The sequence below is a fragment of the Papaver somniferum genome, chromosome 9, assembly GCF_003573695.1.
Source record: "Papaver somniferum cultivar HN1 chromosome 9, ASM357369v1, whole genome shotgun sequence".
Classification (NCBI taxonomy): Eukaryota; Viridiplantae; Streptophyta; class Magnoliopsida; order Ranunculales; family Papaveraceae; genus Papaver; species Papaver somniferum.
In genome coordinates, this window is record NC_039366.1 from 35,837,575 (window position 1) to 35,852,825 (window position 15,251).

General features: G+C 38.6%; 1 long non-coding RNA gene and 1 pseudogene across 1 annotated transcript; both read right to left on the minus strand.

Annotated features, from left to right (window-relative positions):
* Positions 1 to 363: 363 nt before the first annotated feature.
* LOC113310679 lies at positions 364 to 14,145 on the minus strand. The gene is made up of 3 exons (XR_003341316.1): positions 13,906 to 14,145; positions 11,444 to 11,513; positions 364 to 572 (listed from the first exon to the last, which is right to left on the minus strand). It is a non-coding gene; the product is annotated as an uncharacterized LOC113310679 (long non-coding RNA).
* LOC113314669 lies at positions 12,019 to 12,172 on the minus strand (annotated as a pseudogene).
* Positions 14,146 to 15,251: the final 1,106 nt, after the last annotated feature.

Sequence of the window (15,251 nt, forward strand, 5' to 3'; positions counted from 1 at the left end):
TAATAATTGAAACACAAATCTCTACTGTTTTTCGATTTCTGCATCATTTTTGTAGACACAACTGCTAAGGATGATACATATTTCTTCTCTTTTTTCTGAAGCACAAAAATATTTTCAAGCAACTACTGATCCAAATAATACTATCAATATCATAGAGTGTATAGCGGATATTTGACAGCACCATTTCATGGCTTCATGCGTTTCATATAAAGCCTGTAATCAAAACCAGAAAAAGGGGGGGGGGGGGGGGGGGGGGGGGGGGGGGGGGGGGGGGGGGGGGGAAGCAAACAGATAAGCACTTTTTTCATATATCAATATAATCCTTCACAATTGGGTTACTCTTCTCCAAGTAAGCAACTTTGCTTGACGTACTTCTTCTGCGGAGAACTTGTGTTCAATAATACCCAAAGGTCCTGGTTGCAGCACACCTACTACAGTCTCCATTTCTTGCTAAATTTGTAAAAGGTGAGAAAGGTGCTGACATTCTTCTCTTCTCTGCTTTGTATCTAGGGATACAGGGGAGGAGTGATCTCTTAATTAAGAAACCAAAGAGATCCCTCTGTTTCAAATCACTGCCAAGAATCACAAACATAGAAGAAAAAATCAGAAAAATGTAAGAATATCAAGGTTCTTGCTGAAAACCAATCTGAAAACAAGATACTTCAATTGAAGCTAAAGAGTGAGAGCCAAATCTACTAAATGAGGTTAAGTGAGAAAAAGTAGTGATACAATCCAGGAAAGAGGAAAGAGTTGGTGAAAGTGTATGTAGTATTAGCCGAAGTGCATTTGACAAAAAATTAAATATCAAACCTACATTCCTTTGCCTGAGATGATCCACGGCCACATAATGGCCTCTTCGCCACCCTAAGGTGTTCTTGGATCATTTCCGCCAAGAAATATTTGGGCATGAAATCTAGAAGATGGCACACATATTCTCAAATCACGAAATCTAAGTGATTAAACTATATGATAGAACCATCTAAGTGATTAAACTATATGATAGAACCCTCACCGGCCGTCACACTTTTTGATCACTGTGAAGATCACACATTGAAAGATGAAAGAAAAACAAGGTTGGATGACAGAAACTTTGAGGTAGAGAGAAGCTGTAGTCTGTAGAAAAACTGAGTTTGGAAAGGAGGGAATAGTGAAGGCTTTCTAGTTAAGTTGGTGAGAGTCTGTGACACAGTATCTATGACACAAGTAATAATTGTGTTGGAGAATCATATAAACTAACACCATGGATAATGCCACAGAAAACCATATAATCATATATGAAATTCAGAATTGAAAGAAATATGAGAAGCAACAGTGAGAGTAAGTGGATAAATGACAGCAGTAATGTCAATTGAATGGACTAGGATTTATAAGTAGTTTGGGATCAATAATGGTTCCTTCATCTGCTTCCCGTTTCTCGATTCTCTGCCTTGGCCTCAATTAATTCTTCTTCATTCTCGGTGCATAGCGACAGTTGCATACTATTGGTTCATATATCTAAAGACTTGACTCCCACAGTAAGGTTTGTAAAGTTTTTTTTCTAGAACATAAATTTCTTTAAGCTGGAAAAGGCTAAACTAAACCGTCTTAGAACTATATTAAACTCATTCTGTAGCAAAATATTCTTTCGACACAGTATACTTTACTCAGTTCCATGTCATGTTCATATCAATAAATTTTTCCATTCTTCTTGAAAAATAGGAAAGAAAAACACCATTATACAAAATTAAGGATCGTAGCTACATACATAATACGACCACATTAAATCCCGAGAAAATCTCGTAAGGAGATCCAACAAGGGTTTGGGAAGCTATTATATCATTGGGATCGTAATGGGCATTAGTGATCCTCACCAATCTTGTTGGAAATGATTTTGGAGTTAATGAGCTAAATGGGTATTGAAAATGATTTGAGAATGGGCTCACAGACACTCAACTGTGGTTTAAGAGAAATGAAATTTTATTGCTCTCAAAACTTTGTTTGGTGGTACAAGACCTTACTTCTTACACACACTCCCTTTAATTCTCACCTTACCACTAACTTTGTTTTTCACTCAATTACACCTTCACTTGGTTGCACTACCTCCCTATTTATAGCCAACCTAAGAATTCTCTAGAACTCCCTAGAGAAATATCTATCCCAACTAACTACAACATGTGCTAGATATTTCTAGATAGTTTAGAACCTTTTGTACATTCATGAATATTCTAGTAAGCTTGGGCCCTTATAGCCATGAAGCCTCTAGATGGGCTAGAGTATTGTGGACTAATCTACAATAGACTAGTTGGGCCTAGATAATTCTAGACACTTCTAAAATCAAGTTTATAATTTTAACAGCCACCCTTAAACTTGATTTGAAGTAACTCCAAGAATTTCTCGCAATCTGACGAAGACCTCATGCTTTAGAGGTTTCGTGAATATGTCCGCAACTTGGTCTTGAGACTTTGTATATTTCAGTTGTACCTTATTCTCCGATATGCACTCTCGGATAAAATGGTACCGTGTGTCGATGTGCTTGCTGCGGTCGTGGAACACTGGATTCTTTGCTAAAGCTATTGCTGACTTGTTGTCCACAAATACTGTAGTCGGTTCTTCCTGCTCCATTTTAAGTTCATTCATTAAACTCCTTAGCCATATCGCGTGACAAACACACGATGCTGCTGCGACGTACTCAGCTTCGCAAGTGGAGAGCGTGACGATCGGTTGCTTCTTCGAACTCCAAGTGAAGCCTGTATCTCCGAGGAAAAATACAAAACCAGTAGTACTTTTCCTTTCATCTAAATCTCCGGCCCAATCACTGTCGCTGTATCCAACGAGTTTGTACTTGTCTGACGACGAGTAAAATAAACCGAAATCAAGCGTACCTTTTAAGTAGCGCAGAATTCTCTTGGCAGTCTTCATATGGGTAACCGTAGGTGCTTCCATGCAGCGACTGATTAGTCCTACTCCGTAGAGAATATCTGGCCTTGTACAAGTTAAGTATCTCAAGCTTCCAACAAGGCTCTTGTAAAGAGTCGGATTGACCTTCTCTCCTTCATCGATCTTTGATAGCTTGATTCCGCATTCCACGGGAGTAATTGCCGGATTACACTCCTCCATTTTAAATCTCTTAAGGATTTCCTTCGCATATCCTTCTTGAGATATAAATATTCCATTTTCTTGTTGTTTTACTTCAAGCCCGAGATAGTATGACATAAGACCAATGTCCGTCATCTCAAATTCTCTCGTCATCGTTTTCTTGAACTCCTCGAACATTGTAGGATTATTGCCGGTAAAGATCAAATCATCCACATATAGGCAGACGAGCAACATATTTCCCTTTTCATCCACCTTCACATAGAGAGCATGTTCATGTGGGCATTTCTTAAAATTATTTTCTTGGAAGTACTTGTCGATTCTGATATACCATGCTCTCGGCGCTTGTTTTAGGCCGTATAAAGCCTTTTTCAACTTCAGGACTTTATTTTCTTGTCCTTTTACTTCGTACCCCGGCGGCTGCTCGACGTATACCGTCTCTTCAAGATGCCCATTTAGAAAGGCAGACTTGACGTCCATTTGATGGACTTTCCATCTATTCTGGGCAGCTAGAGAGATAATTAATCTTATAGTTTCAAGACGAGCAACAGGAGCAAATACCTCATCATAGTCGATGCCCTCTCTTTGGTTATATCCTTTTACTACCAATCTTGCCTTGTATCTTTCAACCTCCCCTTTTGCGTTTTTCTTGGCTTTGTACACCCACTTTACTCCAATTGCTCTTTGTCCTTTCGGAAGTGTTACAAGCTCCCAGGTGCTATTCTTCTCAATAGCCTTAATTTCTTCATTCATCGCCTTTCTCCATTTTTCACTTTCCACGGCTTCGTCAAAAGTTATTGGTTCACTATCTGCAAAGAGACAAAAGAGAGATATATTGTCTCCGTAGATATCATTTAAACTCCTCGTCCGTAAGGGCCTCTCGCTTGAGCTTTCATCTGCTGATGATGGATCATTTTGGTGCAACGCTGAAGGAGACGGAGGTGGTGTATTAGCTGGAGATTCTGGTACCGGTGGTTGTTGTTCTTCTTCTTCTACGATAGGGAGAAAATTGTAATCCTTTTCTTGAACACCGAAGTCCCAGATGCCTTCTTCATCGAACTCCACATCTCTGCTTGTGATGACCTTTCTATTGATTGGATCGTACAACTTGTATACCTTGGACCTAGAGTCATAACCGATAAATATGTACTTGGCACTCCTGTCATCCAGCTTCGTTCTCAGCTGGTTCGGCACATGAGCATATGCGATACTTCCGAATACTCGTAAGTGTGAGACGCCGGGTTTCACTCCGCTCCATGCTTCTAAAGGAGTCATGTTCCACACGCTTTTTGTGGGACATCGGTTTATCAGGTAAACCGCACAGTCAACTGCTTCTGCCCAAAACTCCCTGGGCACTCTCTTTGTCTTCAACATACTCCGAGCCATATTGAGAATTGTCCTGTTTCTCCTTTCGGCAACTCCATTTTGTTGAGGTGTATATGGAACCGTAAGAGGCCGACGGATTCCATTGTCTTCACAGTAAGACTCGAACTCCTTCGAGGTAAATTCACCTCCTCTATCTGATCTCATAGACACAATTTCGAAGCCGCTTTCTTTCTCCACAATGGATTTAAATTTCTTGAAATTGGAGAAAACCTCCGATTTTTGTTTCAAGAAATAAACCCATGTTTTTCGACTAAAATCGTCGACAAATATGAGGAAATAGTTATTTCCACCATACGAGCTTGGCTTTATTGGTCCACAAACGTCCGTGTGAACTAACTCCAGTGGCTTTGTGGCTCTCGTCAGTGTTTCCTTAGGAAAACTTTTTCTGAAATGTTTTCCAAGTAAACATCCTTCGCACAATTGATCCGGGTGGTCTATTCTTGGCAAACCTCTAACCATATTTTGTTTGGACAGTAACTTTAATCCTCCAAAATTTAGATGTCCATATCTAAGATGCCAGAGCCATGACGAGTCTTTCACACAAGCAGTCAGACATCTCGCGATGTCATTTTGAATGTTCAGATAGAACATCCTATTTCCCGTCATTGGCACTTTGGCAATTAGTTTTCCTCTCCTATCTCTTATGAAAAGACTAAGGTTTTCCATGTTCATCCTATAGCCCTTTTCTAAGAGTTGTCCCAAACTTAATATATTCATTTTTACGTTAGGGACATAATAAACATTAGAAATAAATTGATGGCTTCCATTTTTTAATCGAATCAAAATTTTGCCAAGACCACTCACCGGAGTTTTCGCTCCATTTCCAAACGTCACATTGCCGGAAACTGATTCATCAAGCTCCACGAATTTTTCCTTCGTGCCGCACATATGGTTGCTTGCTCCCGTATCAAGCACCCATGTACAGTTTTCATCATAGTCACCTCCTTTGCATGCCACCAACAAGGTCTGGTCTTCTTGATTTTCTTTACTAGCGTAGTTTGCTCTCTCCTCGACATTATTTGAAGAAGATCGACAGTCCGAAGCATAATGACCAAGCTTATGACAATTATAGCATTCGACTTGAGATTTGTCATACCTTGGCCTATTATTGTTGCGCCATGAATTATTTCCTCTACCACGACCTCTTGTGGAGCTTGACCTCTGGCCTCTCTGATCATCGTTATTTTGCTTGCCTCTTTCTCTTCCGCCGTAGTAGCCACGTCCTCTTCCTCTAGCATTATTACTAGAGCTCTCTCCTTTGTCTTTTAAAGTAAGCTTAGCTTGTAGAACTTGTTCTACCGCTCCCTCTTTATTTCTCTTTCTCATTCTTTCTTCATGGGCTTGAAGAGATCCCATGAGCTCATCCACGGTCATGGATTCAACGTCTTTGGACTCCTCGATTGCAACGACGATATAGTCGAATTTAGGAACAAGTGACCGTAGTATTTTTTCAATCACACGACTATCACCCATGACCTCGCCATTTCTTCTTAGTTGATTAACAACAACTAAAACTCTTGAAAAATAATCCGATATTAATTCGGACTCTTTCATGGAGAGAGATTCGAACTCACCTCTTAGAGTTTGCAACCGCACCTTCTTTACTTTGTCCACGCCTTTGAATGAATTTTGCAAAATCTCCCACGCTTTCTTTGCATTAGCGGCTCTTGATATCTTCTCGAATGACGACTCATCCATTCCTTGATAGATGAGGTAGAGAGCCTTCGTCTCTCTTTCTTGAAATGCGCAGCGCATCTTTTTCATTTTGCGGAAGCGCCGCTTCATCATCCGGTTCAACATAACCTTTCTCTACAATCTCCCATGCATCTTGCGAGCCTAATAACGCCTTCATTTGGATACTCCAATTTTCATAGTTATCTTTGGTGAGTTTAGGTACATGAAACGGAAACATTTCACTAGCCATTAGGATCTATGGCTCTGATACCACTTTGTTGGAAATGATTTTGGAGTTAATGGGCTAAATGGGTATTGAAAATGATTTGAGAATGGGCTCACAGACACTCAACTGTGGTTTAAGAGAAATGAAATTTTATTGCTCTCAAAACTTTGTTTGGTGGTACAAGACCTTACTTCTTACACACACTCCCTTTAATTCTCACCTTACCACTAACTTTGTTTTTCACTCAATTACACCTTCACTTGGTTGCACTACCTCCCTATTTATAGCCAACCTAAGAATTCTCTAGAACTCCCTAGAGAAATATCTATCCCAACTAACTACAACATGTGCTAGATATTTCTAGATAGTTTAGAACCTTTTGTACATTCATGAATATTCTAGTAAGCTTGGGCCCTTATAGCCATGAAGCCTCTAGATGGGCTAGAGTATTGTGGACTAATCTACAATAGACTAGTTGGGCCTAGATAATTCTAGACACTTCTAAAATCAAGTTTATAATTTTAACAAATCTCTCATACAAGATTTCTCGCGAAATGTCTGACTAGCATCTTCGATACGAAAATATTATGAGAGAAAGTCTAGGATATCATCTCGAGTTAGAGAATGGGGGACACTTCAGCCCTTTACAATCCCAATGTTAAAAGGGCTTCCCGCACAACCATTTTCCTTTTAGGATTTACAGAATCACTGCACAAAATATAACCAGGGGTCTGGGTTTTGGACCGTGGGCTCAACCTGTCACACTCGAAACACCATGGATACTACCCACAGTGAGTCTGTCTAGCAGGATTATTTGCAAAATTAAGGACGACGAGCCTAGCATTTTGCAAACAGAACCCTAGAATGATTGACAGAAAACAAGCCCTTGAAATCTCCTTGGTTCAAGCCTAGGATCAGTCTAGAATTTTCCTTTTGCAAATTTATAACCCAAAATACATTGACTGAGGCTTTGTCCCAGGATTTATCCCGCAAGACACTGCTATATGCCCCACCCACCAATTATACAAACATTAACAGAAGATGATCTAAACTCACCTTGGGCTGTGTCTCAGGAAATAAATCCTGGGACACAGGCCTCTATTAAGAATTAAGGAACTGTCTTATCCATCAAAACACCGAATTAATGAAAAAACTGAAACAAAACATACGAAAAAAGACTAAAAGCTCATAAAAATGAGTTTAATATCATCGTGAATGTGCGGCGGAGTCAATAGGTGCGCCTGAATTAAACCCGTACGTGGGTACAACATCCCTATGGCTGTCTGACTGCTAGCAAATGAAACGAATCAACAGGTTTTCAATTTCATGATTGGTGTACAGAAGTGCAAAGGAGGATACGTAGCACACTCAATAAAACCGAATAAATGCAATATTCTAACAAGAAGACGTAGTAAAATACCTAACCTGTCAATAATAATACAGACAAACCAGCTAATACAAATAATCCAACTGACTGTGAGCTGGATCTTTCAATTGCTCTGTGAAACATGAAAAGAACCCACAGTCTAAAAATCCAGGGATCTTTCAGTTTGTCCATGAAACGTGAAAAGAATCCAGTCTACAAATCCAGACCTTACTAGTCCTACGGAGGATATTAAACCCTCCCCAGGACTAACAGGGGGCTGGGTTGTTAGCCCTTGAGACCCTTCCCTATCTCACTCGAGACAAACCGTGGTTGGGATACTACATCACCATGGTCGTCTATCGTTTTCCTTATTCAAAACCCTATACTTGTTTTCAAGGTAAATCCAAAACCTTATATATCCATCAAACAAACAGATACAAAAAAAAAAAAACTACAGAACTTGATAAATGCATTCGTCATAAATATGATACGGAGTTAGTAGAAAAATCTGGTCGCTACCAATTGAAACTAATCTCAACTGGTTTCCAATTTCTGAATCATTGGTATACGCAAGTGCAAAGGAATACATAGCTTTCACACTCAATAGACCCAATACATGCAATATTATTATAGCATGCCTGCTAATGGGGGTACCAGATTACTAGGGAGGGTACCAAATCCCATATAAGACAAACAAGAAAGTGCTCTGTCCTATATGGGATTTGGTACCCTCCCCAGTAATATGGTACCCCTAGTTACAACATTTACTAAACATTATAGGCTCATAAGCATAATTTAAAATCACTCACTGTAAGAAAATAAAATCAATTGAAATCATCAGGAAAAAAAAAGAGAAGAAGATTGGGTGTTCAAATACAACAACACTAGTGGATTATAAATTTTAGATGCAGTCCTGCTAAACATACCGAGCATGAGCAAATAGACAATATTAAAACCGCCACTCACATGGTGGGCCCCTGAGATTTACAGAGACTGGTTTTTTTTTGGGGGGGGGGGGGGGGGGTAACAGGAGAATGGATGGTTTTAACATTGTGCATTTGCTCAGTAGACTAAGAGAATTCTTGCTTTAAATTACTTTAAGTAACATTGGTTGAGAACAATCGTATCAAATACAATAAATCCTAACAGACAACAAATGAAAAAACAAAAAGAGTACCAACTCACATAGAATGCAAGACCCACCATTCACATTAGTGAAGTTGGTTTTTTAAAATGTTTCTTTTTGTTGATTAACTAGCACTGTTGTATCAAATATCATAATAACCTCAAAAGCAACTACACTATATGCATATCAAAATGTCGATTCAGATGAAAATATTTTGCATTTTCTCATGCAATTTATATTGATGTGTATGGAAAATAGATTATGACTCACTATACTGTTGTAGCGGTAGAAGTCATTCAATGCTCGGAGTGAAGATATGAACTCATACTAGACCTCAGGTTGGGTTGCGCGTGTTGTCTCGGATGACCAAAGAATAAGACCCATGCAACAAAAGCTCACCCCGTTAATCGTATGGCAGGTAGTCTCCCCACCCGAAACTGATTGTTTTGGGTCTTTAATCCTTTTCCTCTCAAACTAACTATCTATCAAGTGGGAAAGGTCAAATTGAACAGCCAAAAAACCCGTGCACCATTTTAAACTACAGGCAACCCTAAAGAACGCACTGAGGATTATCACGTGAAAAGATTTAATGAGGTTTGGGAAGCCACTCTATCATTAGGAAAGATAAATGGGCTAAAATCAATCAACCGTTTATCCCGAACAAAATCTCGTGAGAAATAAAGCTGGATCCCATTTTAGCCCGTTACCTATCCCAATGCTAAAGGGTCTTCCCTAACATCCCGATTATCCTAGTATGTATCAATCTTCAAACGGAACTCCTACTACCACCATATATTACTTCGAAACAGTTTAATAAGCATTTTCCATGTCATAGCAGCGACCAATTTTCCATTCCCGTTCACAAGTCTGACAACAATATTAAATCTCAGCTGGTTTTCAATTTCTGCGTCATTTTGGTATTCACAAGTGCAAAGGATGACAGTAGCCTTCAATACATGCAACATTATCATAGAATCACAAAATTTTAGCACAACCCCTATAGTTATACAGATATCAAAAGGCGATATCAAAGTGTAATTTTTGACTCAATCACGCTGGGAAAATCAAATCAATTTGAAATCCATCATAAAAGAGAAGAATAGATATTCAAAAGATACCTAATACTTTTGAACCATGGATTTACATATATGATTGTACCAATTTGCATTGGGCGGCTTACTACTATGTTTCAAAATATGGCACTTAATTCATATTATCTTCATCTCTTAATCAAGAAATGAAGAGATAAAATTTTATGGTGCCCCACTAGAGCCCTCTCTTTTTCTAATCACTGCCAAGAAGAAAAATGTAAGAAAGTCAAGGGTTTTACTGAATATCAATCTGAAAATAAGATACTTCAATTGAAGCTAGAGAGTGAAGAGCTAAATCTACTGAACGAGGTTAAGTGGAAAAATTAGTGATACAAGCAAAGAAAGAGTTGGTGAAACTGTACGTAGTATTAGGCGAAGCGCATTTGGCAAAAAAAAATTAAAATATCAAGCTACATTCCTTGGCCTGAGATGATCCACGGCCACAAAATGGCATCTTCACCACCCTTAGGTGTTCATGGATCATCTAAGCCAAGAAATATTCGGGCACGAAATCCAGAAGATGGCACCCATATTGCGAAAATCAAGAAATCTAAAAGATTAAACTATATGGTAGAACCCTCACCGTCACACTATTTAAAGGTAGAGAGAAGCCATGGAACTACTCAGTTAAGAATGGAGGGACTAGTCACTTCCTCAGCCATTTACTCAATGAATAGCCAATCCTTTAGCCTTTTAGGTTTCTTGGGATGACCATATTACGACATAAGAAATAATTATGAATCATTCTCCTACGCTGATGCATAATTTACAAGCCAATCCCAAAACACCCTGAAAGTCCTACACGCAGGAATTCGCAAAGCCACAAGCAGAGAAAGTACCCTATAGCTTAGCTTTTTTATAGGCTAGATTCAGCAATGAAGACGACGTCAGGTTTATGTGCTAGGCACAACTTGTTCAGCTATGGTTATGTTGGTTTAGAATGAATGCTCTGACAGTTCCAAGAGAGTATAATTATGGTGCTAAATTAAGTAAGAAGATCATCCAAAATAACACACAACAGTTCAAAAGTTCTATGATACTAACAAGCCTGTCCTAAAAGTAAATCAGCACGCATTTTATCACCAAGGTGAATATGAATCTAAAATTGTGAGAGTATTAGCATACCTACAAGATAACCAACAAGCATGTGATGAAAGTGAAGCAATTTATAACAAAGGGGAAAAACAGGTTGTTCCCAACAAGCATGTCATTAAATGAAGCTTCTACGTATCTAGAACAGTGAGGATGTAAAGCCAACCTTCCATGTTAAAATTACTTAATGCATAAACTAACACCATGGATAATGCCAAACAGTGGATTCCAAGAGAATTAAATAATCAGAAAACCTTAAAATAATACATGAAATTCTGAGATTTAAGAGAAATTATGAGAAGCAACAGTGTATGTTAGCATGAGTATAAGTGGATAAACAACAGCAATAATTGAATTGACTAGAAAAGCAGTTTAATGAAAGCAAAAAAGGGGGAATTAATACGGGTTACCTGGGGTTGGTGAAGCATAATCCATGTAGTCTTCTTCCGACACAAAGTTGGGATCAAGCTGACCTATTTGCTTTATAGATGACATACATATGAGCCCAATATTTAATAGATGGAATAGTGCTTCGATTATAAAATAAGCCAACATATATACAGGTAGCAAGGGGCTGGTTTATGGACCTCCGGGGCCACCCCTTGGAACACTGTAAGAACCAGCCCGCAGTTCTGGTTGGCAAGGGTCTCGCAGGTTATTCCAAATGACCCAAGGGAGTGGCCACTCACCCTAAGATTCAAAGATTGGCAGATAATTGGGTTTAACCCAAACTCTCTTATCCATCAAAACGTCATATTAATGTAAACACCGCTGCTAACCTGATAGAGGGCTGTATCCGACGGTTTATCCCATGTGACAAAACCAATGAGACCCGAGGTATGTTTACGGGTGAGATTGATCAGGGTTTGATCCCACGAGACAAATCCCGGGACAGCCCAAGGTAAAGGTAGCATTTTGGTGATGGAATCATGGAAAAACTAAACCAACACACAAAGAAGAACTATAGTACTGAAATGCATTCCGAAAATGTGAGATGGAGTTAGTAGATAAATCGGGACTGAATTAAACCCCTTATCTGTGGATACCACATCCCTACGGTTGTCTGGCCGCTACCAATTGAAACTAATTTCAACTGGTTTCCAATTTCTGCCCCACTCTAACACAAGTGCAAAGGAATACATGGCCTTTGAACTCAACAAACCCAACAGATGCGATATTATTATAATTACGAAATTTACTAAACATTATAGGTTCATATCAACTGTAATTTAAACCCGATCACCGCAGGAAAATAAAATCAAATGAAATAATATAAGAAAATATTAGATATTCAAAACAAAAACGCTAATAATTGTCTAGCAATGTTAAACTCATATAAAGTTTTTGAAATGTTTTTCTTTAGTTGTTATCTTGCTAGCATTAGCATTGTGGAATCATATATCTTATGTAACCTCAAAGACAAGTACATTAATTGCATGTCCACACGTGGATTCAAATGAAAATCTAACTTGCACTTTCACTTTCTCATGCAAAATGATTATAACACCCTATACTGTTGTTAGTGGTAGAAGTCTTTCAATGATCCAAGTGAAGAAGATATGAACTCAAAATGCTAGCTGCAATTTTTCCATACAAAATTTAATACATTCAGGCATTCAGAGTTGAATCTTCCGGACCGTAGGTTGGGTTCAGCGTGTTGTCCCGCGTGACCCAAAAATAGGACCCATGGGCTTAAAAACCCACCCCTGCTAGTTCTAGGGCGGTGAGATTCACCTCCCAAAGACTAGCAGGGGGTGGGTTTTTCGTCAGCTCCATGTGAAGCTTATATCAATCAACGAATCCAACAAAATGATACCAAGTGAAAATAACAAACACAGTATTAATACCACAAAAATTAAGAAAAAAATAAATTTAAAGGAGCTGGGTTTTTTGGGCAGTGAGTCTCCCACCAGTGTCCTGTCTGAGAGACCCAACCCACAATCAGTCTAGCAAGATTGGCTAAACTTAATAATCCAAACAACAATGCTAGACCTACCGCGGGTTGGATACCACAGGCAGTGTTGGTCTGCGAGAATTAGCAGAGCGAAGGCTTTTGGCCTATGAATACACCCCAAGGTCAGGCGGGCAGTGAGCCTAGCATTTTGCAAACAAAGATTCTAGACTGACCGAGGGCTAATCCCGCGGGTTTTCCCGCAAGAGACAAGCCCTTGGTAAGCCTAGAGTTTTCCATTTACCAAATTAATAACCCAAAACTCTTATCCATCAGAACATTATAATAACGGAAAAACAAAAAGAAACCATATAAAAAGTGACTAAGAGTTAGCAGACAAATCAGGACTGAATGAAACTCGTTATCTGTGGATACCAGATCCCTACGGTTGTCTGGCCGCTATCAATTGAAACACAAATCTCAACTGGTGTTCAATGTCTGCATTATTAGTATAAACAACTGCAAAGGTTACATAGCCTTCACACTCAACAAACCCAATAAATGCAATCTTCTAGCAACAAAATTTGGCACAATTTCTGTAGTTATATAGCATATAGATATACAAGGGCTCATATCAAGTGTAATTTTGACTCCATTACGGTGGGAAAATAAAATCAATATGAAATCCATCATAAAACAGAAGAATAAATATTCAAAAGATACCTAATACTTTTGAATCATAGATTTGCATACACTGCTAAAGGGGGTACCAAACTTACGTGCGAGGTTTACTACTATGATTCAAAAGATGGCACCTAATTCATATTATCTTCATCTCTTAATCAAGAGATAAAACAGATATAAAATTATTTTATGGTGCCCAACTAGATCCCTCTCTCTTTCTAGTCACTGGCATGATTCTTATAAACAGTAAAAAATCATAAAAATGTAACAAAATCAATCTGAAAACAAGAATCTTACAATTGAAGCTTCGAAGTGCATTTGATAAAATCAATATACCAAGAAATGGCCTCCTGAACGCCATTGGGTGTTCATGAATCAAATTGGACAAGAGATTCGGGTATGAAATACACAAAATAGTACCCACATCAGATCTTCTCCGAACTCCCACACTTTCTAATCACTATGAAGATCACACACAGAGCGAAAGGAAACAAACGAGGTTGGGTCATGGGGAAGAGAGAAGCACTGCTGAGTTAAAAATGGAGGCCGGAGGTTCTATTACACTTGTGATTCAATCCAGGGGAAATTAGGGCTCGCGCAAGTTTACTATTTCGCCCTCCTTAGTGGACTTTTCGGATGGGTATATCAGAATTAAGAGATTGAGAGGCCCATGATGCATGCCAACAAATGAGTGATTTTTTGGGGACCATGGTTTTTTTGGGACCATGATTTTATTTTGGGTAAAGACATTAGAAGTAAATTTAGGTCATTCCTTATCTAGATATTTATATTAATATCTTAATTACCCTCCTAATTAATTTTGGGTGATGATTAGTTAGTGTTAATAATAGTTAGTGTAATGATTAGTGAGATGATTAAGTTAAAGATAATTAGTGAGATTAAAAAATCAGATGGTTTTTTTTTAAAGAAGTAGAATTATTGAGAAAGTAAAGTTAGAGAATACGAAGAAGGAAAACATGAAAAACGAATTTTACCAACCACAACCGGAGGAAGGGTATTTGGGTACCCAGGTATGCTTCAAACTTAGATAATGTTGGTTGAATTGTTCCGAACTTTCAAAAAAAATAAAAAAATTTATGTAGATTTGGGCCAGTTCGGTTACCATATGTCAAGAACATGTAACCGAACACACCTGAAAGTGTAGTTCGGTTACGTTTTCCAAACACGCAGGTTACCGAACTCGCTCGTTAATGGAGGTTTTGGTTGTACAGTGTAATGTTCGGTTACCTAGGATAAAATGGTAAGTAACTGAACTTTGAACTTAACAATTTATTTGGGTACATCTTGTGTGTTCAGTTAGTTCACAAACTTCATCGCAACCAAGTTCCCAACCGAACTGCAGGTTAAAAGTAACCTAGTGTCAGAAGTTCGGTTGGTTCGCAAACTTCAACATATTTTGGGAATCAACCGAACTGGGCTTATATATGCAATTAGGCAAACGTTCGGTTACTACGAAATTTATTTCTTGGCGAATTAGGTAGAGTTCGGTTATGAAGTTTCAAAGGTAGAGTTCGGTTACAAAGAAAACTTAACATTTTTGCGAACGAACCGAACTTGTGGACTTCTCATTATTTTCGTAAACTAAAGTTCGGTGATATCCTTATTTTGCGAAGGAACCGAAC